The sequence below is a fragment of the Vespula vulgaris genome, chromosome 2 (assembly GCF_905475345.1).
Source record: "Vespula vulgaris chromosome 2, iyVesVulg1.1, whole genome shotgun sequence".
In the NCBI taxonomy this organism is placed as follows: Eukaryota; Metazoa; Arthropoda; class Insecta; order Hymenoptera; family Vespidae; genus Vespula; species Vespula vulgaris.
Window position 1 is genome coordinate 17,937,558 of NC_066587.1, and position 15,792 is coordinate 17,953,349.

Sequence of the window (15,792 nt, forward strand, 5' to 3'; positions counted from 1 at the left end):
TTGATCTTTTTCATTTTTTCTTTTTTTTTTTTTCTTTTTTTATTTTTCCGTTCTCTTTTCTCTTCTCTCATCTCTTCTCTTCTTTTCTCGTTGAAGAAAAGTCGTCTGACGTCAACGATAAGGGACGTATACACGTCCACACGCATAAACATATACATACATACACATGCATACGTGTATACTCGCGCGCCCACAATTCACGAATGACCGTGTCTCTTCCGATATTTTATCGTAAGGATTTTCTTTTTCTTTCCTTCTTTCCTTCTTTCTTTCTTTCTTTATTTCTTTTCTACGTTACCATCTTACAGCCGGTAGGATTAAGGGGCAGAAACTAGATTCGAGGTTAAGAGCCCTGACTCAAGCTTCACCGACGTAGGTATCAGATTTTCTGTGAGCTCTCTGGAGAGCTCTCTCTTCTATTCCACCCCTTCCCTCTTTCCATCCTCCTTCCCTATCTTTTTCTCTCTCTATATATATCTATATCTATATCTATATCTATCTATCTATCTATCTATCTATCTATCTATCTATCTATCTATCTATCTATCTATTTATTTATTTCTCCCTCCTTAATCTTACGCGAAGAATTTCGATTAAATTGAATTTTCTTGTCCATCTCTCTTTCTCACTTTTCCTATACTTTATTTAAAACAATGATGTATCGTTTCAAATTGTTTAACTTATGAACCTTTTTTATTTATTTTTTCTCCTCCACGAAAAAAGGAAGAGCGGATCGAGCCGATAGAAAGGAAATATTTTCTTTCGACGTCGAAGAAAGATCAACGGGGATTAAATCGTATCGATCGATTGTTCGCGAAGGTATTTCTTAAAAAAAGAAAAAAAAAAAAAAGCGAACATCCCTATTAAATCGTCCGACTCACAAGTGTGTTCTCTTTTTTTTTAAAAAAATTGTCTTTCTCGAAGTAACCGAAGTAACAGTAGTTTTCCTCTCTTTTTATACTTTCTTTTTACTTTCCTTCGTTGACTGCGAAAAAAAGAACAAAAAAAAAAAGAAGATAGATCGACGAATTAGGTAAATAATAATCGATTATTCGCAAAGAGAAACGTCGCTGTTAATCGCGTGACGAAGGTGCGACTGACAGTAACGTGTACCAATATAGTAATAGTAATACTACTTCTCATCCTCCTCCTCTTCATTTTCCTCCTCCTTGTATCTATAATGTGGCAAAGGTTACCATACATATCTACTTGCTTGCTAGTGTTAGAGAGTAGTAGGTTTCGTGTCAGGCAGCATGCGCACCAGTTTAGTAGTAGTCGTACGCGATGAACACGACGGGAGGAGGAACGCTTTTACGAGTAGATAGAAACGGGTCAGATATATATCCACGGTAGGTGGAAAGTCGAGGGAGATCGCTCGTAATTATCCGTAGGGAGTTTCCTTCGGACACGCACGGAATATCGTGCGCAAGTTCCTCGCGAGCTTCCTTGCATTACATTCGAACTCGGACACCCAGTAAGTACTTAACTATCTAGACTAACTTCCAAGAAACGTATTGTTTCATCCAGTTACATCATTTAATTCAAGGGATATTAGATGGAAGGATATTTTTGTAATATTCGATATTTATTGATAATATAAGCGTTCTAAGAAACATTTTATCGGATTAAATCAATTTTAATAGTTAATATCTAGAGAATTAATTAAACGTTATTGATTATTCGAGGTATTTTTTTTTATTTTTTGCTTTGTTTTTTGTTTGATCGTAATAGTCAATGTTTAATAGATATATTTCTTCGATATATTTATTTTAATATATCGTATAGGATATTTAATATATATTATTGGAAGATTATCGGAATGATTTAGAAAAAATCGATCGATCAATTTCCTGCGACTTTTGTAACTTCGAATTTGGTCCTCCGTTAAAGTACTGAGAACTTTTGGTCTATCTAAAAAATCTTATTGTATAGGAATACTGTACGATATATTACGTATATTTATCATAATATATTGAATGTAAAATATAACGTCGATTTGCACAATTTCGTTTTGAATTTTTATAAGATAAATGTATGTATCCAATATATCAATATATATATATATATATACATATAGTCAACATTAAATAAATATTAGAGATTAATTTCGAAAACATATAAAAATAATTTCATCGCCGTGATACGTACGATTTAAAGTCCAGTCACGAACGGATTAAAGCGGAATCAGAATTTTCTTTTTGTGGAACGAGGAGGAGCTGTTTTGTATTGTTGTGCTCATATATGCGTTCCTAGATCTCCTTCGATTTCTACCTAGCTAGCTACCTACATTTTCTTCTATTTGCAATAAAGTAAATATCCTCGTTCGTTCCATCGTTGATAGAACCGTGGAAGCAAGATTCAAAGGAGAGGAAAGGGGTATCCAGAAGAGTCGCATTGTGTAGTCGAGTTCCATTGTGTATGCTACTGGTAAACGGACTTCATACATTTTCCGCTAACGGAGAAAAACGGAGCTACATAGCTACGAGAACGTAATTGCGGGATCCGCGTGTGCGATCGCGATAACGTTGCTCCGTCTCGATTACCATTGAGATTTCGACGTATTCGTTTGGATTTAAATTGTTCTCTATATCTATCGAATGACTACAGATATCGTCGTTGACTCTCGAATACTTTTAGTCAAAGGACGAAGAAAGAGCAGAAGAAAAAGAATGAGAATAAAAAAAAGAAGGAGAGAGTTGAAAGGATAAAGCAAAATAATAAAAGATACTTTGTCGACATAAATAGAAAGTAAGTGAATTTTTATATAGACGAAATTTACTCGATCGTTAATCCCTTTCCTGCTATATTCATTTATTTATTCATTTATTTATTTAAATTTGTTTCATCGTTAACCAACAAAGTCAATATTATCGTCAAATTGAAGAAAGTTATCACTTATAAATCCGATATAATCACACCGTATGCACAATTCGGAAATCCATGGATTGCGTTGCTCGTGGGAGAGGAAATCGTGATGGTGATGGTAATGGCGATGGTGGTGTTGCCGCTGGTGGTGATGTTGGTGGTGGCGATGATGGTAGTGGAAGAAGAGGAAGGGTAAGAGGAGAGAAGAGGAGAATACGCGTGAACATCGATCGCTGATCGTCCTCTCGGTGCCAGACACCGGAAGGTCCTATCGCGGAGAGCGAACCGAACGATTCCCATCGTCGTCCTTGATAGGCGTTCGTGAATTACTCGACCGTTCGACGGGATATCGTGCCACTGATATTGGATCGCCGTTTTTCCCTCTTCCTCTTCCTCTTCCTCTTCCTCTTCCTCCACTTCCTCTTGCGTCTCTCGACGAATCGCGTCGTCGCGAATTTATCCGCGAAAAGTGGAAGCTCGTTTCGACTCTCGACAGTTGGACGCTTTTTTTATTAGCGAATTTCTTCTCTCTCTTTCTCTCTCGTCTATCTATCTATCTATCTATCTATCTATCTATCTATCTATCTATCTATCTATCTATCTATCTATCTATGTATGTATGTATGTATTTATTTATCTATCTGTCTATGTATCTTTCCCTATCTCGCCATTGTCCCATCCTTCTTATCGTTACCGATAATTCCGACGTTTCCCAGCGAAATATATATTTCTTTCTTTTTATTTTTTCTCCACGTATCACTCTTCTTCGTTTTAAAAATACAAAAGAACGTCAGGCCTCTTAGTAGTACCACTTAAATTCGTATCGACGATTTATCCGACGGTCCTTCTCTTATAATTGTCTCTCGGTCCTTTTCGATAAGTTTGTTGGAAAGATAAAAGGAAGAAGAAGGAATGAAGAAATGAGAGAAATAGAGAAACAGAGAAATAGAGAAATAGAGATAGAAAGATAGGAAGATAGAAAGAAATGAAGAAACTCCGTACGGTTACTAGCCAATCCTTTTCTTCGATAGCACTGGAAAAAGGCAATGTCTGGTTAAACACGAAGAGCTCATGGGCGCTGTATTAGCTCACGATATATATAGTAGCCTTAAGGAAGGACTTTCTGTATCGAAAGGGACGATCACCACGTGGGAGTTAAAAGGAAGAAGGAAAAAGGAAAGTGGATCCAAGTAGTACTCCCTTACTCCTTGTAAACGAAGAAAGAAACTCTTTCTCTCTCTCTCTCTCTATCTATCTATCTATCTATCTATCTATCTATCTATCTATCTATGTCTGTCTATCTCGAACAACATTACTGTTATACACTTTTGTTTATACCTTCTTGCAAGGTTTAACCTATTTAACTTATCTTTTTCTTCTTCTTTTTCTTTTTATCATTGTTCTTCTCTTTCTTTCTTTCTTTCTTTTTCTTTTTTATCTTTTCTATACTTTCAATCTCGAACACGATATGGATCCATGTTGCGGAGAAAGTGGTGTTGCACCGAACCCTCGCTAAAGTTTAATGCACCTTTTCTTCTCTCTCTCTATCTCTCTTTCTTTCTTGTCTTCTTTATCTCCTGTTCTCTCTCTCTCTCTCTCTTTCTTAAACGTTTACTCACCAACCAACCAACGAAAACGCCAGCCTGGCGCCACAGGAACTTCTCTTTTCTCTGTCGAATCCTTTTTCATTTATATATATATATATATATATATATATCTTTCTTACATATTTCCTTCTACTTTCGATCGTTTCTCTCTCTCTCTCTCTCTCTTTCTCTTTCTATCTCTCTCCTTTGCTTTCTTCGATCTAGGTTTGTCTGTCTCAGCACAAATGTCTCTCTCTCTCTCTTTTTCTATATCGATCGTTGCTCTTTCCATGCTTTTTCTTCCTTTTCTTGGTTTCTTACAGGCATCGAGCTTTGTCTCTTTATCACCGATCTGTCTCGAAGCAAAACTCCCGTTCCTCATTTTTCTCTACTCATTTTTCTCTTACATTTTTCACCTCCACTTCTTCCTTCTCTCTCCTTCCCCCTCTCACGTTCTCTTTCTTACATTAGCCGCTTTCATTTTACGACGTAGCAATCTTACGAACGATCTGTTCTATATGTACGAAACATTGATCTCTCTCTCTCTCTCTCTCTCTCTCTCTTTCTTGGATATTTCTTCATCCCTATTCAAAGTTTCATCTTCGTGTTACTAACCTTTTGCAGCATCCCTCGATACGACTCGTTTACTCTGGAGTCCTACGTTTGATCTTTTACCCTCTTCTTACGAATAGATAATCAATGTCTTTTTTTTTTTTCTCATAATTTCTTACATTCGTATTTCTCTATCCATATTTTCTTCTCTCTCTTTCTTTGATTTTTCTTTTTAAAAGCAATCGTTAATGATCGATATATATATATATATATATGTGTTTGTGTGTGTATGTATATGTATATGTATGTATATATATTTTACGGATATATACATATTTTACGTGGTAATAAAAATTGCAAATTCATTGCGTTATAATCGAAAAGTCATGATAATAAAATATTTTTAATTTATATCAATAAATTCTTTATTGAATTTATCTTCCATATAACGGATTAATTGTAATCAACTTTTGTAAATATAATTAATCTCTAATTTAAAAGATTGAAATGAGAAATTTTAATTAACGTTTGGTTATTATTAACCATTTTTCATTAAAGTCGATATGTTAATCGATTTTAAATACGATTCGTTATTTCCTTTTATGTTCCTTCGTCATTAGTTATAAACAAAACAAAAAAAAGATGGAGAAAAAGAAGAAGAAGAACGAAAGAGAAAAACTGGAAATAAATAAAAATGAATAGATTTAAGATAACTTACGATAGTCACGAGATTGACCTCTCCTCGTCGATACGGTCATATCTCGCGTATTTTAATAATAGATCTAGTCGATCGAGACAAATGATCCGATACGAAGACGCTTGAGAAACGAGAAAGAATCGTTCTTTCCGCGTAATGATCCACATGATACTTTGTCCTATGCACATTACTCGTTGATGCGTAAAAATCTTACAATTTATTCTCCCTTTATAAAAGGGAGATCATCAATAATGCTTGGATATAAACGTTTGTCAATTCGCTGCAATTGTATTCTTTGTCTCTTTTCTTTTCCCTCTCTTTTCTTTTTCACAAACTTGCAATAATACGATTCATTCGGATATTTTGTACGATCAACGGAATTCGTCAAATACGATATTTCTTCACCGTACTTCATTAAATCGATGTAGACGTAAAAAACAAAAAAAAAAGAAAAAGAAAAAGATAGATTAAAAAAAAAAGAAGAACGAAGGAAGACTTTTGAAAATTCGCGTGAAAATAATTTATTCGTTTGTTTATTTCGTCAAATATGTCAAGTTCTTTTCTTTTTTTTTCTTTTTCAATTTCATGAATTAATTTTCTTTGTTTTTTCTTTTTCGTTCTTTTCGTCGAATACGTCACGTTTTCTTTTCTTTTCTTTTTTTTTTTTTATTTTAATTCCGTGGATTAATTTTTTTTCTATTTTTTTTTTTTTAATTTCGTTTCTAATTAGTTTCTTTTTTCTTCGTAGTTTTTTTTTTTCTATTTTCTTTTTCGCATTTTTATGTGTCGTTACGGAAAGGTCGTTGACATTGGCATGCTGAACCACATAATTTCTCAGACGAACACAACTTGCTCGCTCGCTTGCTTGCTTGCTTGCTTGCTGGTCGGCTTGTTAGAACGGTTAGAGGGAACGAAAAGAAAAAGTCGTACCTGTTCCTGGAAAATGTCAATGTTCACCCATATATAAATTCACGGAATGGAGTCGTTGAAAAGAAAGTCGTCGAAGAAAAAAGTTTCCTCGCTTCGTCGAGATACCTTATTACCATTACTAATCGCAAACGCGTTATACGACGATACGTTCGCGCTCGAAGTATTTACATTAATTGCATTAAATTAATTAAGCCGTTGTATACGTCAGAAGATGGAATAATGATTTCTGAGAATATTGAAAAGGATTTAATCTCCATTTCTCGTCTTTTCTCATCTTTTTTTTTTTCTTCCTTCTTCTTTTTCTTAATAAATCCGCACGGTATTTTTCTATCGTAGTTTGATAGAGAAAAAAAAAGGAAAGAAAGAAAAAAGAAAGAAAAAAGAGGATGCAAAGAAAAAAAATGTTTGAAAGAAGAAGCGATACGTGATTTGTCAAAAAACGAAGGAAGAGAAAAGAGAAAGGAAAAGCAGAAAAAGAAGAAGGAGGACGAAAGAAAAGAAAAAAATGTTTATCAGTCGATCGCGTCAGAGACCGAGTAAGCATTATATTCGATTACCGACAGATTTATTCCGCTATCTCGAAAAGCGTGAGCGTGAGAGAGAGAGAGAGAGATGGGAGGAGAATGAAACGAAGAGAGATAGAGTAAAGAAAGAGAGAGAGAGAGAGAGAGATTTAATTTCGTCCAACCGGTTGCACACACGGTTGCGTATAAAGCTTCTCGTGAAATAAAAGGTAGAGAGAAAGAGCCAAGGTGGAGAATTTCGTGGCGAATGTTTCCGTACTACACTACTTCAAATGCTAGCATGTATTTGTCACTAACACTATGGAAAAAACTATGTGTACGTATATAAAATACTTATGTATAGTAGGAAGCAGGAGATCAACGTCAACGTTACATACATACGTATCTATATATATATATATATGTAGATGCATACATACATATATACATACATACACAAGTACAGACACATAAATACACGAGCAAACCCTTTTCGCGGCCCGAGGGTAACGACTGGAAATACTTTTCCCGGTGCACGTTCACTTTAAAGGATTGACCATGGAGTAAAGAAAGCATCCAAGGAAAAGCTTAGAGGAGGCCCGTTTTACTCGCGTTTTCGCGCGCTTTTCTAACGGCAATCTAATGCAAGATTCACACGAACGATTTCCACTTTTCTCTCTTTCGCTTTTACTCTCTTTCTGACTGTCTATCTGTCTATCTGTCTATCTGTCTGTCTGTCTGTCTATCTATCTATCTATCTATCTATCACATCACTCGTCTTTGTTTTCTTTTCTTCTCAATAAATTCGTCTGAACTTTATCGAAAATCGATCGGATTTTTCGACGATCCTTTCCCTCTCTTTATGCCTATACAAACATTGACTTTTTCCGATAACCTACCAGTCAACATCGATTGCGATAAAAGGGAGATATTGAACAATTTTTTAATAATAATTTTTACTATTCATATATACCATTCATATGTATATTTATGTATGTTGTATGTATATATATGTGTGTGTGTGTGTGTGTATTTTTTTTTTCTTTTGTATTTATTGTCATTGTACGTAGTTATGGTTAGATACGTAGATATTTTCTGAATTGTTTTTTATCTTGTTTTATTATTATTATTATTACTTTTTCTTTTTTTTTGTTTCTTTTTTTTGAAGGAGTGAAAGAGTGATAGGAAGTAAGATCTCTAAAAAAATTTTTGTGATTAAGTAAATTTTTATATTCGTAATTATTGTTTTTCGTTTTGAGTTCGAATATAGATACATATATATTGGCGGGTAATAGTTATGAATGTAGATAATTATTGTTGGAAAATAAAATTTTCAAACTGGTATCAAAAAATAAGGTATTCTATAAGGTTTGTCTTTTTACGATGTTAAAGAGAAAAAATGAGAATCCCTTTCTTGCTCTTTCTCATTCTTTCTCTCTCTCTCTCTCTCTCCTTTTTCTTCATAATAACTCAAGACTTATAAACGTTTGGAAGCTTAAGTTCTCTAGAAGAACCAATTAAGATAGCACTTGTAAGCGGATTACTCAGTATTATGGCACTCTCGATGGCCATGAAGAAAGTGACAAAATGTTGAACTCTCGTCTTTAAGATTCGAGAAAAGTTAGAGATTTCCTTTTTTCTTTTTTCCTTTTTTTTCTCCTTTTCTCTCTTTAACGAAGCAAAGAAAAATACAAACGAGAGAGAGAAAGAGAGAGAGAGAGAGAAAAGAGAGATATGAAATAAACGACGAAAGATTGATAAATATGTCCTAAACACTCGAATATATCGAATAAATACATTCTCTCTCACGTTCTCCTATGAGAAATATTTCAGTCCACGAAAATTATAGAAACATGTTGGAAACCGTGCTCGAAATAGTAACACAATTGTTTTCAACGTTTGTTGCACACTTGTCGACGGTAGGAGAAACGAGTTTTGAATAAATATAAATGGGCTCTCGTATATTTGGAGCGTAAAATTAACAGATTTTTAAAAGAGCCGAGTTTTCGCGATAACGTAATACGTGCAACATAAAAAGGTACAACACTATATACATACATATATATATATATATATATATATATATATATATATATGTACAGTGTTGTATCTTTTATATTTATATATATAAATATATATATATAAATATATATATACATAGGTCTGTGGTACTTGTTCCGCTACGTGGCTATATTGAAATCGAATTATCGATTCGACCTCCGGTCGACAACCGTTTCGCATTACGATCCATTGATGTAAGTACGACGTTATATTGGTATCGCGATCAAGGATGAGTATCTAATGTTCCGTACGAGGTCGTATTTATTTTCTCCATCGGTTGCAATCGATGTGATCAATTTTAGTTTGGTATTATTTCTGTCGTCGCACGTCTAACTTTATCGGACATCTTTTACGGTCACATTGAGTTTAATCGAATTAAATGAATTTTTTACAGTTTAAATATATACCTCCGTACGTATATATACATATATACATACGTCGAACGTAGGACACGCAAAATTTCAATCGAAATATTTCCAAATTGGAAATTCTGGTCAGATTGATTTTTTTTCTATTTCATGTTTATTTTTTTGTCCGTTCGTTCGTTCGTTCGTCCGTTTTTTTTTTCTTCTTTTTTTTTCGATTATCCATCGTAACGAATCTTTTTTTCTCCGTAATTTTTTTCTTTCTTCCCGTTTTTTTTCTTTTTTCTTTTTTTTTTTCTTTCTAATCGAAACGAGCGAACTATCGAAAAGAATTATTTTCTCCATCGGAAGTAGGTTTGGCCATACCCTAAAGGGGAAAGTGAATAATCTATATTATCAACTTCATGGTTCGGGATCACGTTATAATCTATCTGGAAGCTGGGATGGATAGTATATGATCGGAGAGAGAAAATCGACTCGTTAATAGACACCGGATCTTGAAGGTAGGCCAACATCGTTTAATCGGCTCTACCCTTCGAAAATACATATTCTACGTGGTCCGATTAATTCCAATATGCTGGTTAGTACGCTGTACCGAGAAACGATCTCTTCCTGAGTGTATTACGCTTGAACGGTTTGTTTGTACAACGTGTGGAATCGATTTGCGAAACTTTATAATGAAATCGTTCTAATTCATCGAATTACTTTTCAGGCTCGAAGAAATCTTTTTCTTTTCTTTCTTTTCCCTCCCCTGTTTCTTTTTCTTTTTTTCTCCTTCTTCTTTCTTCTTTTTGAATTTGTATTTTTCATTTTTCGTTATATCTATTTATGTATTTACTTGAATAGAAAATGTATGTAGAAAACGATATCCACCCTATATACTCGTTCATAATATTACCAACGTAATAACGTTAATGGATTAATTTCAAAATATGGTGCAATAGCGCTTAACTACGTGCTATATAGTTTTATTATTTGTATTAAACGATTAATCTATTTCCATGGATATATATATATATATATATATATATATATATATATATATATACATATAAGAGAGAGAGAGAGAGAGAGAGAGAGAGAAACATTTTTATCGTGTCGTGCTTGCAAGGATTTATTTTCCTCGCATCTGTTCATCCCTTACTACTCATCCCCTATTCTCTATATCTCTCTCCCACTCTCTTTTTTCTGTTGTACTCGTTTCTCTGACAATGGTAAAAAGAAAAAAAAAGAAGAAGAAAAAAGAGAGAAAAAAATAGAGAGAAGAGGCACGAAGGACTATTTTAAAACGAGCGTTATTTTATCGATAATGGGATCTCGTAGCCAATAACCTTTAAGCTCGATCAAGAGTACACGATGGCTCCGATAAGAAAAAGAGAGAGAAATAGATAGATAGATAGATAGATAGATAGATAGATAGATAGATAGATAGATAGATATAGAGAGAGAGAACGTTCTTCTAATTTCTCTAAGGCAAACCCAAAAACGAGATGGGGAAAAAATTCAATTTTCCATGACAGAATTTTTATTTTTTAATTGAATTAAAAGGGTTTGAAGAGAGAGAAAAAGAGAGAAAAAGAGAGAGAGAGAGAGATAGGAAGAGAGGAAAAAAGAAAAGAAGGACGAAAGGAAGGAAAAGTAGAGTTTGCGACTTGACATTTCTGTGAAACTAACGGAATGCCATAGACGAGAAGAGAAAGATGGTGATGGTGACACAGGGTAGGTGGGGGTGAAGTACAACCGGAGGGAAAAGAAAATAATTTGGTAAAAATTTTCTAAGGTCGTTCGCGAGAAGATACTCCCTAGAGAACTTAGAGCAAAGCGTTGAAGGATCTTTTTTTTCTTTTTTCTTTTTTTTTTTTCCTTAAGGATTGGGGCAAAGGGGAGAAAGAGAAAGACAGAGAAAGACATAGAGAGAGATAGAGAGAGAGAGAGAGAGAGAGAAATACGACGATATATTCCAACGGTGTGTTCAATATGGCGCACGTGCAAACATAAATCATCGCGAGCTACAAGACGAAATGGTCTCTTCTCTTCGTACCACCGGCATTTTGTACAAGCGCAAATAACCAACTATGTGTGTGTTGCTCTACTAGCCGGTCGGTCTCATTAAGTTGAGGAAAGCCAGGAACACGTAAACTCATTTGCGAGAGAGAAAAGTTTTACCGCGAGAGATATCGTTGCGATTCATTTTACCGCGTCTTGTCGAACGACTTTTCTTTTTCTTTTTATTTTTTGTTTTTTTTTTGTTTTTTTCTTTCTTTTTTCCTTTTTCTTTTCTCTCTTTTTGTACAGTAGCGAAGAGTGGGAGGAAGAAACGAAGGAAGGAAGGAAGGAAGGAAAAGTTTTTTTATCCTTCGTTTCTTCAATTTTGACCGAATTTATTTATTTATGTATATATATGTACTAACTGTATGTGTGTGTGGTTTATATATATATATATAGAGAGAGAGAGAGAGATAGATAGATAGATATCGATAAAAACGGATAATCTTTTGGAGAAAACTATCGAGAAACGTTTGGACCATCGCCAGATCCATTCATTTATCTTTCTATCTATCTATCTATCTATCTATCTATCTATCTATCTATCTATCTATCTATCTATTTATCTTTCTCTTTTACTCCCTGAATCTCGTTTTCCATCTCCTTCTTACTCCACGTGTAATTATATTAAGTTAGAGGATATCAATTCTTGGTTGTATCCACACGAAAGAGAAATCAATTTTCATTTATTTTCAGTTAATCCTACTGATCGATTATCTTATTCTGTCTCTCTCTCTCTCTCTCTTTCTCTCTCTCTCTCTCTCTCTCTCTCTCTCTCTCTCTCTCTTTCACTTTACGTGTCACGGAAGTATTCCGATAAAATCACTGTAACACGAATCCTTTTAAATTTTAATGATCAGAAGTAATCGATGTGAAAACGTATTAATAGAATCTTCGTGATGAAATGAAAGAATGAATAACTACGTTAAATAGAACAAAGATAAATTAATTAAATAATATCGAAAGCAATATTACCATTCCTAGTAATTATAATTTTTTTCTATGAAGTTTATTACGTTGTTTAAATAAATTTTTAACTATTTTCGATGCATTTCCCCATTTCTCTTTATAATTATTCGTAACATCAAGTTCAACTCGAGAGAAGGAGAAATTGTGAGTTTAGTGAGTTACGTACTTACGAACACACACACACCACACATGTATATATATATATATATATATATATATATATATATATAACCGGGTCGAAGTTTATCGCATGAGAAAAATATATCTAGGTCACAACCAGGGAAATCGAGTAACGAAAGCACAAATAACGTAGCGACAATAAAGGGCTGCACGACTACTGCCTAAGACAAATCCAATGCATACTAGAATATCTACATACATATATACCTGTATATACCTATATTACATACAACAAACAGAAACGTACGTATGCACGTGCATACTTATAGTATATCTTGGAAAAGTTTTAGTCGTTTGCAGTCGACAAGAGACTTTCTACGTATTTCGTACCGTCTACTCTAGTGACATTCAATTACATTTATACACACACACACACACACACACGATCAACGCATACTCTCTTTCTCTCTCTCTCTCTCTCTTTCTTTCTTTCTCTTTCTCTCTCCAAGCTAAATAGTAGATCCTTCTCTTTAAAATAATATATTTCTTGTATGTATACATATATACTTACACACACACATATATATATAGTACACTTGAGTGTGTTATCTTTAGTTTACATAAAATTCATTCATTTCATAGGTAGCATTATTTCTGTGGTCGAAAGTCACCACATCGTTTACCAATAACTGATTCACTACGCCACTTAGGATTGGATTTTCACAAGGTATAAACGTACTATAGATGAACTCACATAAATACCTATGCACATATGTATGCATGCATGCATGCATACTGTACAACACATACTGTATACTCTCATATGTCATTTACAAAGTACATGTATTTTGACGTAGATATACGTACGATGATAAATACATATGCGTATTGGCGAAATGTTCCAAAGGGAAGATTCGTGTTTTGATTAGTTCCTCGTACACAATAATCGATGGATGAAACCTGTCGATCCTTTGGAAATCCTATACGTTTGCTCTTTTAAAAAGATCGAATTTGCGATAAATCTTTGATAATTTGCGAATACGTATACACAAGGGGGTTTTTATTTTAGATCCAATGGTATTTCTTTTTGCACTCCTTCGTGATAATATTATTTCATTAAAAAAAAAAAAAAAGAAAAGAAAAAGAAAGAAAAAGTGAAAAATTATTAATCGGACAACGTAAAACGCAAATATTTCTTTTTTTTGGTACAATCATTATTTCTTTTTTCTTTTTTACATGCTTCAGAATACTTTTTTCTTTCTTTCTTTCTTTTTTTTTTCATTTAATATTCACTTTCGTATTTTGTAGATGGATGAAACATTTGCAGTTTTGAATCTTTTTCTTTTTTTTCTTTTTTTGTCTTTCGGAGAAACCATTAATTTTCAAGGAAAAAAGACTCGAAACGAGATTTTCAAGACCGATTCGTCCTCTGCTTACGCAAGGACGTATCTATAAGTGTATATATATATACATATATATATATATATATATATATATATGTACTTTTTAGTCGTAAGGACTCGTGCGGTCTCGCAATACGAGATAAGAACTTCTCGAATTACTCAAAGTTAATGCCGCGACATAAACGCGAGAACTTTTAACATTATTGCTACGGGCCGCGGAACCGGGCGCGTGGTCCTTTAGATCTACCCCGAGAAGATTTGTATGGGAACCTTTCGGTTTATTCGCCTATTACCTCTCTCTCTCTGGCGCATCTAAGTTACACCATACCATTTCTGTTTACCTATGAAAATTGTTAAAGTTTTCATGCTAATCGAATTTGGGAAACTAGAAACCTAATCTACTTTCTCGTTTCTTTTCTCTTTTCTTATCTCTTACGTTCTTTACCCTGGAAATTTTTTTGTCATCCCCATAACGTTATCAATTTATTATTATTATTATTATTATAATTTTAATCAAACCTTCCGATTTTATATTTTTTCATTTTCGATAAATTTGCATTTTATTGCACGTCTTGTGATCACGAACCTGTCGTAACATTCTTCGAGTCGATCAAATAAATTATTAACGAAGAGAAATAAAAGTAGAAAAAACAGAGTAACTCTCATAGTATACGTCGAAATTACCAAGTATTCTATTCTATCCATCTACCTACAATCTATCCATAACAACAAGATCATTCGAACTATCTACAATTACTCGATAAAACAAGTCGATCGAACGATTCTTATTATTTTCAAAAACAACAAAGATTCCCCGTCAAATTCAAATTACTTTAGATTACTTAAAGAGAATTAAAAGAAACTTGAGTGAAATTTTGCTCGATACTTGGAAATCGTTTCATATCCATCTTTTTGCTATCTTTTTCTAGGGGTAAAAATTTCGACTGGGAAAGTAACAAAAAATCAATGAGCGAAAGGAGAAGAGTAAAAAAGGAATGAGAAAGAGAAAGAGAGAGAGAGAGAGCGAAAATGGGAGAAAGAAAGAAAGAGTGAAAGAAAGAAAGAGACAGAGAGAGAGAGAGAGAGAGAGAGAGAGAGAAAGAGAGACAGAGAGATAGATAGATAGAAGTTGGCCGGTGAAACGTTTCTGTAGAGAGGTTTCTGCGGTTGGAAGAGCTTCGCCAGGAATGGCAAAGCCAACGAAGCGTTAAAGCCGGCCTCGCGAAAGCAAGACCTCGATTCTCTTTCCAACCCCTTTTTTCTCTTTTTCTCTCTCTCTCTCTCTCTCTCTATCTTTCTCTCTACCCTTCTTTTCAAGCACCGATGCAAGCAGCCACCTTGTATCAGGATTCTAACGAAAGAATCCGCAATAAATCAGGCTCGAGAAGGACGCGAGCCATTTTACGCATGAACGGTATCATCTTCTGCTCGACCTTACTCATGAAACCTACCCTTCTCGCACGTCTCTCTCTCTCTCTCTCTCTCTTTCTCTTTCTCTTTCTCTTTCTCTGTCTGTCTGTCTGTCTGTTTGTCCGTCTCTATTTCTCTCTCTTTCTATATATATATATGTTTTAAGGACTTACGACGTTTGGTGTTTTTCTTTCCTTCGTAAACACGTAACATACCTCGTTTCGTCTAATTGTCTTCCTGCTTGATACCCTTCTTGTTTTTTTTTAGGGGGTTTTCTTTTTTTTT

At 34.2% G+C, this 15,792-nt stretch overlaps 1 protein-coding gene and 1 long non-coding RNA gene across 6 annotated transcripts in view; both read left to right on the forward strand.

Moving 5' to 3' along the window:
- Window positions 1-15,792, forward strand: part of LOC127072932 (protein madd-4) — a 182,965-nt gene that overhangs the window by 63,990 nt on the left and 103,183 nt on the right. The gene's annotated exons all lie outside the window — the stretch shown is intronic.
- Window positions 575-5,161, forward strand: LOC127072956 (uncharacterized). The gene is made up of 3 exons (XR_007785632.1): window positions 575-1,474; window positions 2,342-2,748; window positions 2,862-5,161. It is a non-coding gene; the product is annotated as an uncharacterized LOC127072956 (long non-coding RNA).